Genomic DNA, 16,180 nt, shown 5'->3' with positions numbered 1-16,180 from the left:
AGCCGACGCGCGAAATGTCTAGCCGCGGGCTCGAGGAGTCGACCCTCGATGCGCTTATTCGCGCAATCCGAGGTGCCGCTCGCGAAATGCCTAGCCGCGGGCTCGAGGAGTCAACCCTGGATGCGCTTACTCGCGCAGACCGAGGTGTCGACGCGCAAAATTCGTAGCTGCGGCCTCGAGGAGTCGACTCTCGATGCGCTTATTCGCGCAGTCCGAGGTGTCGACAAGCGAATTTCATAGCCGCTGGCTCGAGGAGTCGACCCTCGATGCACTGATTCGCACAGTCCGAGGTGCCGACGCGCGAAATGCCTTGTTGCGGGCTCGAGGAGTCGACACTCGATGAGCTTATTCGCGCAATCCGAGGTGCCGACGCGCGAAATTCCTAGCCGCGGGTTCGAGGAGTGAATGCTCGATGCGCTGATTCGCGCAGTCCGAGGTGTCGACGCGCGAAATTCGTACCAGCGGGCTCGAGGAGTTGACCCTTGATGCGCTTATTCGCGCAGTCCGAGGTGTCGACGCGCGAAATGCCTAGCCACGAGTTCGAGGAGTCAACTCTCGATGCGCTGATTCGCGCAGTCCGAGGTGTCGACGCGAGAAATTCCTAGCCGCGGCCTCGAGGAGTCGACCCTCGATGCGCTTATTCGCGCAGTCCGAGGTGTCGACGCGCGAAATGGCTAGCCGCGGGCTCGAGGAGTCGACCCTCGATGCGCTTATTCGCGCAGTCCGAGGTGCCGACGCGCGAAATGCCTAGCCGCGGGCTCGAGGAGTCGACCCTCGATGCGCTTATTCGTGCAGTCCGAGGTGTCGACAAGCGAATTTCATAGCCGCGGGCTCGAGGAGTCGACCCTCGAAGCGCGTATTCGCGCAGTCCGAGGAGCCGACGCGCGAAATGCCTAGCCGCGGGCTCGAAGAGTCGACCCTCGATGCGCTTATTCGCGCAGTCCGAGGTGCCGCTCGCGAAATGCCTAGCCGCGGGCTCGAGGAGTCAACCCTGGATGCGCTTACTCGCGCAGTCCGAGGTGTCGACGCGCGAAATTCTTAGCTGCGGCCTCGAGGAGTCGACCCTCGATGCGATTATTCGCGCAGTCCGAGGAGTCGACGCGCGAAATGCCTAGCCACGGGTTCGAGGAGTTAATCCTCGATGCGCTGATTCGCGCAGTCCGAGGTGTCGACGCGCGAAATTCGTAACCGCGGGCTCGAGGAGTCGACCCTCGATGCACTTATTCACGCAGTCCGAGGTGCCGACGCGCGAAATGCCTAGCCGCGGCTCGAGGAGTCGACCCTCGATGCGCTTATTCGCGCAGTCCGAGGTGTCGACACGCGAAATTCCCATCCGCGGGCTCGAGGAGTCGATCCTCGATGAGCATATTCGCGCAATCCGAGGTGCCGACGCGCGAAATTCCTAGCCGCGGGCTCGAGGAGTCGACCCTCGATGCGCTTATTCGTGCAGTCCGAGGTGTCTACAAACGAATTTCATAGCCGCGGGCTCGAGGAGTCGACCCTCGATGCGCTTATTCGCGCAGTCCGAGGTGCCGCTCGCGAAATGCCTAGCCGCGGGCTCGAGGAGTCGACCCTCGATGCGCTTATTCGCGCAATCCGAGGTGCCGCTCGCGAAATGCCTAGCCGCGGGCTCGAGGAGTCAACCCTGGATGCGCTTACTCGCGCAGACCGAGGTGTCGACGCGCAAAATTCGTAGCTGCGGCCTCGAGGAGTCGACTCTCGATGCGCTTATTCGCGCAGTCCGAGGTGTCGACAAGCGAATTTCATAGCCGCGGGCTCGAGGAGTCGACCCTCGATGCACTGATTCGCGCAGTCCGAGGTGCCGACGCGCGAAATGCCTTGTTGCGGGCTCGAGGAGTCGACACTCGATGAGCTTATTCGCGCAATCCGAGGTGCCGACGCGCGAAATTCCTAGCCGCGGGTTCGAGGAGTCAATGCTCGATGCACTGATTCGCGCAGTCCAAGGTGTCGACGCGCGAAATTCGTAACAGCGGGCTCGAGGAGTCGACCCTTGATGCGCTTATTCGCGCAGTCCGAGGTGTCGACAAGCGAATTTCATAGCCGCGGGCTCGAGGAGTCGACCCTCGATGCACTTATTCGCGCAGTCCGAGGTGCCGACGCGCGAAATGCCTTGTTGCGGGCTCGAGGAGTCGACACTCGATGCGCATGTTCGCACAGTTCGAGGTGCCGAAGCACGAAATTCCTAGCCGCGGGCTCGAGGAGTCGACCCTCGATGCACTTATTCGCGTAGTCCGAGGAGCCGACGCGCGAAATGTCTAGCCGCGGGCTCGAGGAGTCGACCCTCGATGCGCTTATTCGCGAAATCCGAGGTGCCGCTCGCGAAATGCCTAGCCGCGGGCTCGAGGAGTCAACCCTGGATGCGCTTACTCGCGCAGACCGAGGTGTCGACGGGCAAAATTCGTAGCTGCAGCCTCGAGGAGTCGACTCTCGATGCGCTTATTCGCGCAGTCCGAGGTGTCGACGCGCGAAATGCCTAGCCACGAGTTCGAGGAGTCAACCCTCGATGCGCTGATTCGCGCAGTCCGAGGTGTCGACGCGCGAAATTCGTAGCCGTGGGCTCGAGGAGTCAAACCTCGATGCGCTTATTCGCGCAGTCCGAGGTGTCGATACGCGAAATTCCCATCCGCGGGCTCGAGGAGTAGACCCTCGATGAGCTTATTCGTGCAATCCGAGGTGCCGACGCGCGAAATTCCTAGCCGCGGGCTCGAGGTGTCAAACCTCGATGCGCTAATTCGCTCAATCCGAGGTGCCGACGCGCGAAATGCCTAGCCGCGGGCTCGAGGAGTCGACCCTCCATGCGCTTATTCGTGCAGTCCGAGGAGTCGACAAGCGAATTTCATAGCCGCGGGCTCGAGGAGTCAACCCTGGATGCGCTTACTCGCGCAGACCAAGGTGTCGACGCGCAAAATTCGTAGCTGCGGCCTCGAGGAGTCGACTCTCGATGCGCTTATTCGCGCAGTCCGAGGTGTCGACGCGCGAAATGCCTAGCCACGAGTTCGAGGAGTCAACCCTCGATGCGCTGATTCGCGCCGTCCGAGGTGTCGACGCGCGAAATTCGTAGCCGTGGGCTCGAGGAGTCAAACCTCGATGCGCTTACACGCAGTCCGAGGTGTCGACACGCGAAATTCCTAGCCGCGGGCTCGAGGACTCGACCCTCGATGCGCTTATTCGCGCAGTCCGAGGTGCCGCTCGCGAAATGCCTAGCCGCGGGCTCGAGGAGTCAACCCTGGATGCGCTTACTCGCGCAGTCCGAGGTGTCGACGCGCGAAATTCTTAGCTGCGGCCTCGAGGAGTCGACCCTCGATGCGATTATTCGCGCAGTCCGAGGAGTCGACGCGCGAAATGCCTAGCCACGGGTTCGAGGAGTTAATCCTCGATGCGCTGATTCGCGCAGTCCGAGGTGTCGACGCGCGAAATTCGTAACCGCGGGCTCGAGGAGTCGACCCTCGATGCACTTATTCACGCAGTCCGAGGTGCCGACGCGCGAAATGCCTAGCCGCGGCTCGAGGAGTCGACCCTCGATGCGCTTATTCGCGCAGTCCGAGGTGTCGACACGCGAAATTCCCATCCGCGGGCTCGAGGAGTCGATCCTCGATGAGCATATTCGCGCAATCCGAGGTGCCGACGCGCGAAATTCCTAGCCGCGGGCTCGAGGAGTCGACCCTCGATGCGCTTATTCGTGCAGTCCGAGGTGTCTACAAACGAATTTCATAGCCGCGGGCTCGAGGAGTCGACCCTCGATGCGCTTATTCGCGCAGTCCGAGGTGCCGCTCGCGAAATGCCTAGCCGCGGGCTCGAGGAGTCGACCCTCGATGCGCTTATTCGCGCAATCCGAGGTGCCGCTCGCGAAATGCCTAGCCGCGGGCTCGAGGAGTCAACCCTGGATGCGCTTACTCGCGCAGACCGAGGTGTCGACGCGCAAAATTCGTAGCTGCGGCCTCGAGGAGTCGACTCTCGATGCGCTTATTCGCGCAGTCCGAGGTGTCGACAAGCGAATTTCATAGCCGCGGGCTCGAGGAGTCGACCCTCGATGCACTGATTCGCGCAGTCCGAGGTGCCGACGCGCGAAATGCCTTGTTGCGGGCTCGAGGAGTCGACACTCGATGAGCTTATTCGCGCAATCCGAGGTGCCGACGCGCGAAATTCCTAGCCGCGGGTTCGAGGAGTCAATGCTCGATGCACTGATTCGCGCAGTCCAAGGTGTCGACGCGCGAAATTCGTAACAGCGGGCTCGAGGAGTCGACCCTTGATGCGCTTATTCGCGCAGTCCGAGGTGTCGACAAGCGAATTTCATAGCCGCGGGCTCGAGGAGTCGACCCTCGATGCACTTATTCGCGCAGTCCGAGGTGCCGACGCGCGAAATGCCTTGTTGCGGGCTCGAGGAGTCGACACTCGATGCGCATGTTCGCACAGTTCGAGGTGCCGAAGCACGAAATTCCTAGCCGCGGGCTCGAGGAGTCGACCCTCGATGCACTTATTCGCGTAGTCCGAGGAGCCGACGCGCGAAATGTCTAGCCGCGGGCTCGAGGAGTCGACCCTCGATGCGCTTATTCGCGAAATCCGAGGTGCCGCTCGCGAAATGCCTAGCCGCGGGCTCGAGGAGTCAACCCTGGATGCGCTTACTCGCGCAGACCGAGGTGTCGACGGGCAAAATTCGTAGCTGCAGCCTCGAGGAGTCGACTCTCGATGCGCTTATTCGCGCAGTCCGAGGTGTCGACGCGCGAAATGCCTAGCCACGAGTTCGAGGAGTCAACCCTCGATGCGCTGATTCGCGCAGTCCGAGGTGTCGACGCGCGAAATTCGTAGCCGTGGGCTCGAGGAGTCAAACCTCGATGCGCTTATTCGCGCAGTCCGAGGTGTCGATACGCGAAATTCCCATCCGCGGGCTCGAGGAGTAGACCCTCGATGAGCTTATTCGTGCAATCCGAGGTGCCGACGCGCGAAATTCCTAGCCGCGGGCTCGAGGTGTCAAACCTCGATGCGCTAATTCGCTCAATCCGAGGTGCCGACGCGCGAAATGCCTAGCCGCGGGCTCGAGGAGTCGACCCTCCATGCGCTTATTCGTGCAGTCCGAGGAGTCGACAAGCGAATTTCATAGCCGCGGGCTCGAGGAGTCAACCCTGGATGCGCTTACTCGCGCAGACCAAGGTGTCGACGCGCAAAATTCGTAGCTGCGGCCTCGAGGAGTCGACTCTCGATGCGCTTATTCGCGCAGTCCGAGGTGTCGACGCGCGAAATGCCTAGCCACGAGTTCGAGGAGTCAACCCTCGATGCGCTGATTCGCGCCGTCCGAGGTGTCGACGCGCGAAATTCGTAGCCGTGGGCTCGAGGAGTCAAACCTCGATGCGCTTACACGCAGTCCGAGGTGTCGACACGCGAAATTCCTAGCCGCGGGCTCGAGGACTCGACCCTCGATGCGCTTGTTCGAGCAGTCCGAGGTGTAGACGCGCGAAATGCCTAGCCCCGGTCTCGAGGAGTCGACCCTGGATGCGCTTATTCGCGCAGTCCGAGGTGTCGACGCGCGAAATTCCTAGCCGTGGGCTCGAGATGTCAAACCTCAATGCGCTGATTCGCGCAGTCTGAGGTGCCGACGCGCGAAATGCCTAGCCGCTGTCTCGAGGAGTCGACCCTCGATGCAGTTATTCGCGCAGTCCAAGGTGCCGACGCGCGAAATGCCTGGTCACGGGCTCGAGGAGTTGACACTCGACGCGCTTGTTCGCGCAGTCCGAGGTGCCGAAGCACGAAATTCGTAGCCGCGGGCTCGAGGAGTCGACCCTCGATGCGCTTATTCGCGCAGTCCGAGGAGCCGACGCGCGAAATGTCTAGCCACTTGCTCGAGGAGTCGACCCTCGATGCGCTTATTCGCGCAGTCCGAGGTGCCGCTCGCGAAATGCCTAGCCGCGGGCTCGAGGAGTCAACCCTGGATGCGCTTACTCGCGCAGTCCGAGGTGTCGACGCGAGAAATTCCTAGCCGCGGCCTCGAGGAGCCGACCCTCGATGCGCTTATTCGCGCAGTCCGAGGTGTCGACGCGCGAAATGCCTAGCCACGAGTTCGAGGAGTCAACCCTCGATGCGCTGATTCGCGCAGTCCGAGGTGTCGACGCGCGAAATTCGTAGCTGTGGGCTCGAGGAGTCAAACCTCGATGCGCTTACACGCAGTCCGAGGTGTCGACACGCGAAATTCCTAGCCGCGGGCTCTAGGACTCGACCCTCGATGCGCTTGTTCGAGCAGTCCGAGGTGTAGACGCGCGAAATGCCTAGCCCCGGTCTCGAGGAGTCGAACCTGGATGCGCTTATTCGCGCAGTCCGAGGTGTCGACGCGCGAAATTCCTAGCTGCGGGCTCGAGGTGTCAAACCTCAATGCGCTGATTCGCGCAGTCTGAGGTGCCGACGCGCGAAATGCCTAGCCGCGGTCTCGAGGAGTCGACCCTCGATGCAGTTATTCGCGCAGTCCAAGGTGCCGACGCGCGAAATGCCTGGTCACGGGCTCGAGGAGTTGACACTCGACGCGCTTGTTCGCGCAGTCCGAGGTGCCGAAGCACGAAATTCGTAGCCGCGGGCTCGAGGAGTCGACCCTCGATGCGCTTATTCGCGCAGTCCGAGGAGCCGACGCGCGAAATGTCTAGCCGCTTGCTCGAGGAGTCGACCCTCGATGCGCTTATTCGCGCAGTCCGAGGTGCCGCTCGCGAAATGCCTAGCCGCGGGCTCGAGGAGTCAACCCTGGATGCGCTTACTCGCGCAGTCCGAGGTGTCGACGCGAGAAATTCCTAGCCGCGTCTCGAGGAGTCGACCCTCGATGCGCTTATTCGCGCAATCCGAGGTGCCGCTCGCGAAATGCGTAGCCGCGGGCTCGAGGAGTCAACCCTGGATGCGCTTACTCGCGCAGACCGAGGTGTCGACGGGCAAAATTCGTAGCTGCAGCCTCGAGGAGTCGACTCTCGATGCGCTTATTCGCGCAGTCCGAGGTGTCGACGCGCGAAATGTCTAGCCGCTTGCTCGAGGAGTCGACCCTCGATGCGCTGATTCGCGCAGTCCGAGGTGTCGACGCGCGAAATTCGTAGCCGTGGGCTCGAGGAGTCAAACCTCGATGCGCTTATTCGCGCAGTCCGAGTTGTCGATACGCGAAATTCCCATCCGCGGGCTCGAGGAGTAGACCCTCGATGAGCTTATTCGTGCAATCCGAGGTGCCGACGCGCGAAATTCCTAGCCGCGGGCTCGAGGTGTCAAACCTCGATGCGCTAATTCGCTCAATCCGAGGTGCCGACGCGCGAAATGCCTAGCCGCGGGCTCGAGGAGTCGACCCTCCATGCGCTTATTCGTGCAGTCCGAGGAGTCGACAAGCGAATTTCATAGCCGCGGGCTCGAGGAGTCAACCATGGATGCGCTTACTCGCGCAGACCGAGGTGTCGACGCGCAAAATTCGTAGCTGCGGCCTCGAGGAGTCGACTCTCGATGCGCTTATTCGCGCAGTCCGAGCTGTCGACGCGCGAAATGCCTAGCCACGAGTTCAAGGAGTCAACCCTCGATGCGCTGATTCGCGCAGTCCGAGGTGTCGACGCGCGAAATTCGTAGCCGTGGGCTCGAGGAGTCAAACCTCGATGCGCTTACACGCAGTCCGAGGTGTCGACACGCGAAATTCCTAGCCGCGGGCTCGAGGACTCGACCCTCGATGCGGTTGTTCGAGCAGTCCGAGGTGTAGACGCGCGAAATGCCTAGCCCCGGTCTCGAGCAGTCGAACCTGGATGCGCTTATTCGCGCAGTCCGAGGTGTCGACGCGCGAAATTCCTAGCTGCGGGCTCGAGGTGTCAAACCTCAATGCGCTGATTCGCGCAGTCTGAGGTGCCGACGCGCGAAATGCCTAGCCGCGGTCTCGAGGAGTCGACCCTCGATGCAGTTATTCGCGCAGTCCAAGGTGCCGACGCGCGAAATGCCTGGTCACGGGCTCGAGGAGTTGACACTCGACGCGCTTGTTCGCGCAGTCCGAGGTGCCGCTCGCGAAATGCCTAGCCGCGGGCTCGAGGAGTCAACCCTGGATGCGCTTACTCGCGCAGTCCGAGGTGTCGACGCGAGAAATTCCTAGCCGCGGCCTCGAGGAGTCGACCCTCGATGCGCTTATTCGCGCAGTCCGATGTGTCGACGCGCGAAATGCCTAGCCGCGGGCTCGAGGAGTCGACCCTCGATGCGCTTATTCGCGCAGTCCGAGGTGTCGACAAGCGAAATTACTAGCCGCGGGCTCGAGGAGTCGACCCTCGATGCGCTTATTCGCACTCCGAGGATACGACGCGCGAAATGCCTAGCCGCGGCTCGAGGAGTCGACCCTCGATCCGCTTATTCGCGCAGTCCGAAGTGTCGATACGCGAAATTCCCGTCCGCGGGCTCGAGGAGTCGACCCTCGATGAGCTTATTCGCGCAATGCAAAGTGCCGACGTGCGAAATTCCTAGCCGCTGGCTCGAGGTGTCAAACCTCGATTCGCTGATTCGCGCAGTCCGAGGTGCCGACGCGCGAAATGCCTAGCCGCGGGCTCGAGGAGTCGACCCTCGATGCGCTTATTCATGCAGTCCGAGGTGTCGACACGCGAAATTCCCATCCGCGGGCTCGAGGATTCGACCCTCGATGAGCTTATTCGCGCAATCCGAGGTGCAAACGCGCGAAATTCCTAGCCGCGGGCTCGAGGTGTCAAACCTCGATGCGCTAATTCGCTCAATCCGAGGTGCCGACGCGCCAAATGCCTAGCCGCGGGCTCGAGGAGTCGACCCTCCATGCGCTTATTCGTGCAGTCCGAGGAGTCGACAAGCGAATTTCATAGCCGCGGGCTCGAGGAGTCAACCCTGGATGCGCTTACTCGCGCAGACCGAGGTGTCGACGCGCAAAATTCGTAGCTGCGGCCTCGAGGAGTCGACTCTCGATGCGCTTATTCGCGCAGTCCGAGGTGTCGACGCGCGAAATGCCTAGCCACGAGTTCGAGGAGTCAACCCTCGATGCGCTGATTCGCGCAGTCCGAGGTGTCGACGCGCGAAATTCGTAGCCGTGGGCTTGAGGAGTGAAACCTCGATGCGCTTACACGCAGTCCGAGGTGTCGACACGCGAAATTCCTAGCAGCGGGCTCGAGGACTCGACCCTCGATGCGCTTGTTCGAGCAGTCCGAGGTGTAGACGCGCGAAATGCCTAGACCCGGTCTCGAGGAGTCGACCCTGGATGCGCTTATTCGCGCAGTCCGAGGTGTCGACGCGCGAAATTCCTAGCCGCGGGCTCGAGGTGTCAAACCTCAATGCGCTGATTCGCGCAGTCTGAGGTGCCGACGCGCGAAATGCCTAGCCGCGGTCTCGAGGAGTCGACCCTCGATGCAGTTATTCGCGCAGTCCAAGGTGCCGACGCGCGAAATGCCTGGTCACGGGCTCGAGGAGTTGACACTCGACGCGCTTGTTCGCGCAGTCCGAGGTGCCGAAGCACGAAATTCATAGCCGCGGGCTCGAGGAGTCGACCCTCGATGCGCTTATTCGCGCAGTCCGAGGAGCCGACGCGCGAAATGTCTAGCCGCTTGCTCGAGGAGTCGACCCCCTATGCGCTTATTCGCGCAGTCCGAGGTGCCGCTCGCGAAATGCCTAGCCGCGGGCTCGAGGAGTCAACCCTGGATGCGCTTACTCGCGCAGTCCGAGGTGTCGACGCGAGAAATTCCTAGCCTCGGCCTCGAGGAGTCGACCCTCCATGCGCTTATTCGCGCAGTCCGAGGTGTCGACGCGCGAAATGCCTAGCCACGAGTTCGAGGAGTCAACCCTCGATGCGCTGATTCGCGCAGTCCGAGGTGTCGACGCGCGAAATTCGTAGCCGTGGGCTCGAGGAGTCAAACCTCGATGCGCTTACACGCAGTCCGAGGTGTCGACACGCGAAATTCCTAGCCGCGGGCTCGAGGACTCGACCCTCGATGCGCTTGTTCGAGCAGTCCGAGGTGTAGACGCGCGAAATGCCTAGCCCCGGTCTCGAGGAGTCGACCCTGGATGCGCTTATTCGCGCAGTCCGAGGTGTCGACGCGCGAAATTCCTAGCTGTGGGCTCGAGGTGTCAAACCTCAATGCGCTGATTCGCGCAGTCTGAGGTGCCGACGCGCGAAATGCCTAGCCGCGGTCTCGAGGAGTCGACCCTCGATGCAGTTATTCGCGCAGTCCAAGGTGCCGACGCGCGAAATGCCTGGTCACGGGCTCGAGGAGTTGACACTCGACGCGCTTGTTCGCGCAGTCCGAGGTGCCGAAGCACGAAATTCGTAGCCGCAGGCTCGAGGAGTCGACCGTCGATGCGCTTATTCGCGCAGTCCGAGGAGCCGACGCTCGAAATGTCTAGCCGCTTGCTCGAGGAGTCGACCCTCGATGCGCTTATTCGCGCAGTCCGAGGTGCCGCTCGCGAAATGCCTAGCCACGGGCTCGAGGAGTCAACCCTGGATGCGCTTACTCGCGCAGTCCGAGGTGTCGACGCGAGAAATTCCTAGCCGCGGCCTCGAGGAGTCGACCCTCGATGCGCTTATTCGCGCAGTCCGAGGTGTCGACGCGCGAAATGCCTAGCCGCGGGCTCGAGGAGTCGACCCTCGATGCGCTTATTCGCTCAGTCCGAGGTGTCGACAAGCGAAATTACTAGCCGCGGGCTCGAGGAGTTGACCCTCGATGCGCTTATTCGCGCAATCCGAGGATACGACGCGCGAAATGCCTAGCCGCGGCTCGAGGAGTCGACCCTCGATCCGCTTATTCGCGCAGTCCGAAGTGTCGATACGCGAAATTCCCATCCGCGGGCTCGAGGAGTCGACCCTCGATGAGCTTATTCATGCAGTCCGAGGTGTCGACACGCGAAATTCCCATCCGCGGGCTCGAGGAGTCGACCCTCGATGAGCTTATTCGCGCAATCCGAGGTGCCAACGCGCGAAATTCCTAGCCCCGGGCTCGAGGTGTCAAACCTCGATGCGCTGATTCGCGCAGTCCGAGGTGCCGACGCGCGAAATGCCTAGCCGCGGGCTCGAGGAGTCGACCCTCGATGCGCTTATTCGTGCAGTCCGAGGTGTCGACAAGCGAATTTCATAGCCGCGGGCTCGAGGAGTCGACCCTCGATGCACTTATTCGCGCAGTCCGAGGTGCGGACGCGCGAAATGCCTAGCCGCGGCTCGAGGAGTCGACCCTCGATGCGCCTACTCGCGCAGTCCGAGGTGTCGACACACGAAATTCCCATCCGCGGGCTCGAGGTGTCGACCCTCGATGAGCTTATTCGCGCAATCCGAGGTGCCGACGCGCGCAATGCCTAGTCACGGGCTCGAGGAGTTGACACTCGACGCGCTTGTTCGCGCAATCCGAGGTGCCGAAGCACGAAATTCGTAGCCGCGGGCTCGAGGAGCCGACCCTCGATACGCTTATTCGCGCAGTCCGAGGAGTCGACGCGCGAAATGCCTAGCCGCGGCTCGAGGAGTCGACCCTCGATGCCCCTATTCGCGCAGTCCGAAGTGTCGACACGCGAAATTCCCATCCGCGGGCTCGAGGAGTCGACCCTCGATGCGCTTATTAGCGCAGTCCGAGGTGTCGACACGCGAAATTCCCATCCGCGGGCTCGAGGAGTCGACCCTCGATGAGCTTATTCGGGAAATCTGAGGTGCCGACGCGCGAAATTCCTAGCCGCGGGCTCGAGGTGTCAAACCTCGATGCGCTGATTCGCGCAGTCCGAGGTGCCGACGCGCGAAATGCCTAGCCGCGGGCTCGAGGAGTCGACCCTCGATGCGCTTATTCGTGCAGTCCGAGGTATCGACAAGCGAATTTCATAGCCGCGGGCTCGAGGAGTCGACCCTCGAAGCGCTTATTCGCGCAGTCCGAGGAGCCGACGCGCGAAATGTCTAGCCGCGCGCTCGAGGAGTCGACCCTCGATGCGCTTATTCGCGCAGTCCGAGGTGCCGCTCGCGAAATGCCTAGCCGCGGGCTCGAGGAGTCAACCCTGGATGCGCTTACTCGCGCAGTCCGAGGTGTCGACGCGCGAAATTCTTAGCTGCGACCTCGAGGAGTCGACCCTCGATGCGCTTATTCGCGCAGTCCGAGGTGTCGACGCGCGAAATGCCTAGCCACGGGTTCGAGGAGTCAATGCTCGATGCGCTGATTCGCGCAGTCCGAGGTGTCGACGCGCGAAATTCGTAGCCGTGGGCTCGAGGAGTCAAACCTCGATGCGCTTACGCGCAGTCCTAGGTGTCGACGCGCGAAATTCGTAGCCGTGGGCTCGAGGAGTCAAACCTCGATGCGCTTACGCGCAGTCCTAGGTGTCGACACGCGAATTTCATAGGCGCGGGCTCGAGGAGTCGACCCTCGATGCACTTATTCGCGCAATCCGAGGTGCCGACGCGCGAAATTCATAGCCGCGGGTTCGAGGAGTCAATGCTCGATGCGCTGATTCGCGCAGTCCGAGGTGTCGACGCGCGAAATTCGTAACAGCGGGCTCGAGGAGTCGACCCTTGATGCGCTTATTCGCGCAGTCCGAGGTGTCGACAAGCGAATTTCATAGCCGCGGGCTCGAGGAGTCGACCCTCGATGCGCTTATTCGCGCAGTCCGAGGTGCCGACGCGCGAAATGCCTTGTTGCGGGCTCGAGGAGTCGACACTCGTTGCGCATGTTCGCACAGTTCGAGGTGCCGAAGCACGAAATTCCTAGCCGCGGGCTCGAGGAGTCGACCCTCGATGCGCTTATACGCGTAGTCCGAGGAGCCGACGCGCGAAATGTATAGCCGCGGGCTCGAGGAGTCGACCCTCGATGAGCTTATTCGCGCAATCCGAGGTGCCGACGCGCGCAATGCCTAGTCACGGGCTCGAGGAGTTGACACTCGACGCGCTTGTTCGCGCAATCCGAGGTGCCGAAGCACGAAATTCGTAGCCGCGGGCTCGAGGAGCCGACCCTCGATACGCTTATTCGCGCAGTCCGAGGAGTCGACGCGCGAAATGCCTAGCCGCGGCTCGAGGAGTCGACCCTCGATGCCCCTATTCGCGCAGTCCGAAGTGTCGACACGCGAAATTCCCATCCGCGGGCTCGAGGAGTCGACCCTCGATGCGCTTATTAGCGCAGTCCGAGGTGTCGACACGCGAAATTCCCATCCGCGGGCTCGAGGAGTCGACCCTCGATGAGCTTATTCGGGAAATCCGAGGTGCCGACGCGCGAAATTCCTAGCCGCGGGCTCGAGGTGTCAAACCTCGATGCGCTGATTCGCGCAGTCCGAGGTGCCGACGCGCGAAATGCCTAGCCGCGGGCTCGAGGAGTCGACCCTCGATGCGCTTATTCGTGCAGTCCGAGGTATCGACAAGCGAATTTCATAGCCGCGGGCTCGAGGAGTCGACCCTCGAAGCGCTTATTCGCGCAGTCCGAGGAGCCGACGCGCGAAATGTCTAGCCGCGCGCTCGAGGAGTCGACCCTCGATGCGCTTATTCGCGCAGTCCGAGGTGCCGCTCGCGAAATGCCTAGCCACGGGTTCGAGGAGTCAATGCTCGATGCGCTGATTCGCGCAGTCCGAGGTGTCGACGCGCGAAATTCGTAGCCGTGGGCTCGAGGAGTCAAACCTCGATGCGCTTACGCGCAGTCCTAGGTGTCGACACGCGAATTTCATAGGCGCGGGCTCGAGGAGTCGACCCTCGATGCACTTATTCGCGCAATCCGAGGTGCCGACGCGCGAAATTCATAGCCGCGGGTTCGAGGAGTCAATGCTCGATGCACTGATTCGCGCAGTCCGAGGTGTCGACGCGCGAAATTCGAAACAGCGGGCTCGAGGAGTCGACCCTTGATGCGCTTATTCGCGCAGTGCGAGGTGTCGACAAGCGAATTTCATAGCCGCGGGCTCGAGGAGTCGACCCTCGATGCGCTTATTCGCGCAGTCCGAGGTGCCGACGCGCGAAATGCCTTGTTGCGGGCTCGAGGAGTCGACACTCGTTGCGCATGTTCGCACAGTTCGAGGTGCCGAAGCACGAAATTCCTAGCCGCGGGCTCGAGGAGTCGACCCTCGATGCGCTTATACGCGTAGTCCGAGGAGCCGACGCGCGAAATGTATAGCCGCGGGCTCGAGGAGTCGACCCTCGATGCGCTTATTCGCGCAATCCGAGGTGCCGCTCGCGAAATGCCTAGCCGCGGGCTCGAGGAGTCAACCCTGGATGCGCTTACTCGCGCAGACCGAGGTGTCGACGCGCAAAATTCGTAGCTGCGGCCTCGCGGAGTCGACTCTCGATGCGCTTATTCGCGCAGTCCGAGGTGTCGACGCGCGAAAAGCCTAGCCACGAGTTCGAGGAGTCAACCCTCGATGCGCTGGTTCGCGCAGTCCGAGGTGTCGACGCGAGAAATTCCTAGCCGCGGCCTCGAGGAGTCGACCCTCGATGCGCTTATTCGCGCAGTCCGAGGTGTCGACGCGCGAAATGGCTAGCCGCGGGCTCGAGGAGTCGACCCTCAATGCGCTTATTCGCGCAGTCCGAGGTGCCGACGCGGGAAATGCCTAGCCGCGGGTTCGAGGAGTCAATGCTCGATGCACTGATTCGCGCAGTCCGAGGTGTCGACGCGCGAAATTCGAAACAGCGGGCTCGAGGAGTCGACCCTTGATGCGCTTATTCGCGCAGTGCGAGGTGTCGACAAGCGAATTTCATAGCCGCGGGCTCGAGGAGTCGACCCTCGATGCGCTTATTCGCGCAGTCCGAGGTGCCGACGCGCGAAATGCCTTGTTGCGGGCTCGAGGAGTCGACACTCGTTGCGCATGTTCGCACAGTTCGAGGTGCCGAAGCACGAAATTCCTAGCCGCGGGCTCGAGGAGTCGACCCTCGATGCGCTTATACGCGTAGTCCGAGGAGCCGACGCGCGAAATGTATAGCCGCGGGCTCGAGGAGTCGACCCTCGATGCGCTTATTCGCGCAATCCGAGGTGCCGCTCGCGAAATGCCTAGCCGCGGGCTCGAGGAGTCAACCCTGGATGCGCTTACTCGCGCAGACCGAGGTGTCGACGCGCAAAATTCGTAGCTGCGGCCTCGCGGAGTCGACTCTCGATGCGCTTATTCGCGCAGTCCGAGGTGTCGACGCGCGAAAAGCCTAGCCACGAGTTCGAGGAGTCAACCCTCGATGCGCTGGTTCGCGCAGTCCGAGGTGTCGACGCGAGAAATTCCTAGCCGCGGCCTCGAGGAGTCGACCCTCGATGCGCTTATTCGCGCAGTCCGAGGTGTCGACGCGCGAAATGGCTAGCCGCGGGCTCGAGGAGTCGACCCTCAATGCGCTTATTCGCGCAGTCCGAGGTGCCGACGCGGGAAATGCCTAGCCGCGGGCTCGAGGAGTCGACCCTCGATGCGCTTATTCGTGCAGTCCGAGGTGTCGTCAAGCGAATTTCATAGCCGCGGGCTCGAGGAGTCGACCCTCGAAGCGCGTATTCGCGCAGTCCGAGGAGCCGACGCGCGAAATGGCTAGCCGCGGGCTCGAGGAGTCGACCCTCGATGCGCTTATTCGCGCAATCCGAGGTGCCGCTCGCGAAATGCCTAGCCGCGTGCTCGAGGAGTCAATCCTCGATGCGCTAATTCGCGCAGTCCGAGGTGTCGACGCGCGAAATTCGTAACCGCGGGCTCGAGGAGTCGACCCTCGATGCGCTTACTCGCGCAGTCCGAGGTGTCGACGCGCGAAATTCTTAGCTGCGGCCTCGAGGAGTCGACCCTCGATGCGATTATTCGCGCAGTCCGAGGAGTCGACGCGCGAAATGCCTAGCCACGGGTTCGAGGAGTCAATCCTCGATGCGCTGAATCGCGCAGTCCGAGGTGTCGACGCGCGAAATTCGTAACCGCGGGCTCGAGGAGTCGACCCTCGATGCACTTATTCGCGCAGTCACAGGTGCCGACGCGCGAAATGCCTTGTTGCGGGCTCGAGGAGTCGACACTCGATGCGCATGTTTGCACAGTTCCAGGTGCCGAAGCACGAAATTCCTAGCCGCGGGCTCGAGGAGTCGACCCTCGATGCGCTTATATGCGCAGTCCGAGGAGCCGACGCGCGAAATGTCTAGCCGCGGGCTCGAGGAGTCGACCCTCGATGCGCTTATTCGCGCAATCCGAGGTGCCGCTCGCGAAATGCCTAGCCGCGGGCTCGAGGAGTCAACCCTGGATGCGCTTACTCGCGCAGACCGAGGTGTCGACGCGCGAAATTCGTAGC

Source organism: Dermacentor variabilis, unplaced genomic scaffold (genome assembly GCF_050947875.1).
Source record: "Dermacentor variabilis isolate Ectoservices unplaced genomic scaffold, ASM5094787v1 scaffold_16, whole genome shotgun sequence".
Lineage (NCBI taxonomy): Eukaryota > Metazoa > Arthropoda > Arachnida > Ixodida > Ixodidae > Dermacentor > Dermacentor variabilis.
This window is presented reverse-complemented; position numbering follows the sequence as displayed.